Source organism: Buceros rhinoceros, unplaced genomic scaffold (assembly GCF_000710305.1).
Source record: "Buceros rhinoceros silvestris isolate BGI_N320 unplaced genomic scaffold, ASM71030v1 scaffold6542, whole genome shotgun sequence".
Lineage (NCBI taxonomy): Eukaryota > Metazoa > Chordata > Aves > Bucerotiformes > Bucerotidae > Buceros > Buceros rhinoceros.
Window position 1 is genome coordinate 15,130 of NW_010399397.1, and position 1,969 is coordinate 17,098.

The 1,969-nt window shown below is 57.6% G+C and overlaps 1 protein-coding gene across 1 annotated transcript in view; it reads right to left on the bottom strand.

Moving 5' to 3' along the window:
* LOC104489292 (protein Wnt-10a-like) overlaps nt 1–1,969 on the bottom strand; it is a 17,340-nt gene that overhangs the window by 15,054 nt on the left and 317 nt on the right. The gene's annotated exons all lie outside the window — the stretch shown is intronic.

Here is a 1,969-nt window from a genome sequence, read left to right on the forward strand (position 1 = left end):
GGCCAGTGGCAGCCAAATTTGGTCCTCCTCCCGGCTCTGCATGCTCCCCCAGGGATCTCCCACACCGGCCATGGAGTGCAGACTCTCAGACACAGATTGCCCCGGCTTGCCTTCCCCAGAGAGCATTTTCCTCTTGGGAGAATCTGGAAACACCAGAGCAGGAGACCCATCCCATGTCTGGCTCCATCCCTGTTGCTGGCTGATCCTCTCCATGCATCTCCCATATTGCCCTGGCACTCCTGGTCCTCACAGGGAGGTTACCAGAGGGACCAGTCTTCTCCTGCCAGCTTGGCTGGGAAATTTGGAGCCAAGCACCTTCAAACATCCTCAAGCTCACAGCAACAATCCCAAATCCACCATCACATCCCAGCCCCACTGACCATGATGACTGCCACCCCAGAAGCACAGAGACCAGCAGATGGATGGGTGCAAGGGGAGGCACAGGGTCCACGGTGGGGGTGCAAGTTCTTACACAAGCAGAGATGCTGCTTGTGGAAACAGATGGAGTGGGGGGAGATGGACAAAGCATGTCCAGAGAGTTGCCTGGAGCTAAGACAGTGGTATAGAGGACAGACAGATGTGGAGAGCAAGACGGAAGGGGAGCAAGTGTTTGTCCAGCTCCAAGGTATGGCTTGAAGGACCCTGGAATCCACAGTGTTCAAGCAGAGGACCTGCAAAGCAAGCAGCAGGCAGCAGGATGTCCAGCAGCATCCTGCATCTTGCAGAAGGGCCCATCAGAAGCTCAGCACCACTCCGCTCCTTGCTCAGGAGAGCTTGGTCCCTGCTGAGAGCTCTCTCCAGGCAGGCTCCCTCTTCCCAGGGGACAGCCAAGAGCTGGGTCCCTGGGAGAAGCAAGGAGCTTGGAGCCCTTTGTACCTTGATTACCAAAATGAGACTTGGGAGGAGGATGCTGGAGGAAGGACAGCAGCTGCCTTACAGAGCAGCCAGGTCTTGGGGAGAAGGGTTACACCCTCTCTGCTCCCCAAATCCTGCAAGCCCGGTGCAAGCGCATGGTCAGAAGCAGCTCTTTAGGGTCAGGGACTGACTTTCCCAGCTCAGCACTCACTCAGCTCTGGAGGAAGGGCTCAGCCCCAGGGTCTGTGCTGAATTACAGCTTGCTCAGGGGGGAAAGGGAGCTGTCAGAGTGAGGATGCTGCTTTCTCCAGCTTCCCAAGGGTGTTTATACCCATCCCACCACCTCCATGGGTGATACGTGGGTCTGCCCAGCGCAAACCCACAGGGACTCCAACAGGGAGAGTCAATGTGGAGGGAGAGCGGAGAGGAGAGTGGAAGGGCGTGCATCCCTCCAAAGCCCCTGCACAGGAGGGGAAATCCTCTTCCCAGCTCCCATGCTCATTCACGATGTGGAAACAGGCACTGGCTGACGCGAGACGCAAAGCAGATCTGCAGCTACCACCACCCCCAAGGACAGCAGCTCCTGCCACAGGCACTCAAGGACTTTGTCCCCTGCCTGTCCTGAGCTAGCTACAGCGCCTGTCACTTCCTCCCAGGGCATCCCGGATGGTGGTGGGGTAGGGATGTTATGGTCCTTCTCCCCATTGCACAGCAGGGAAACTGAGGCAGGGGCCCTTGTATAGGGTCCCCAGAAAGCGGAGGGCAGGTCCTTTTGCCTCTTGCTCCACCTAGGGCTCAGGGGGGCCACAGAACGGCAAGGAGCTGTCACTGTCACCCTCCCTAGGAGGACACAGCGCTTCCCCCAGCTCTCTTCCCCCTTGAAATCTGGATTTAAACTTGATTTCACGGTGACAAGCCCCCAGGTCACAGGCTGCAGCGGCTGCTGCTTTAATTAATACAAGTCCCAACGTTAACAAATTATATTTAAAGGGGCTGGAGGGAGGGGGAAGGGTGGGGGACACCACCACCACCCCCTCCAAACACACACTCACACCAGCACCAGGGTTAACCCCTGGCTGCCTGCACAAGTTTAGGAGCGGGCTGAGGGGAGCTG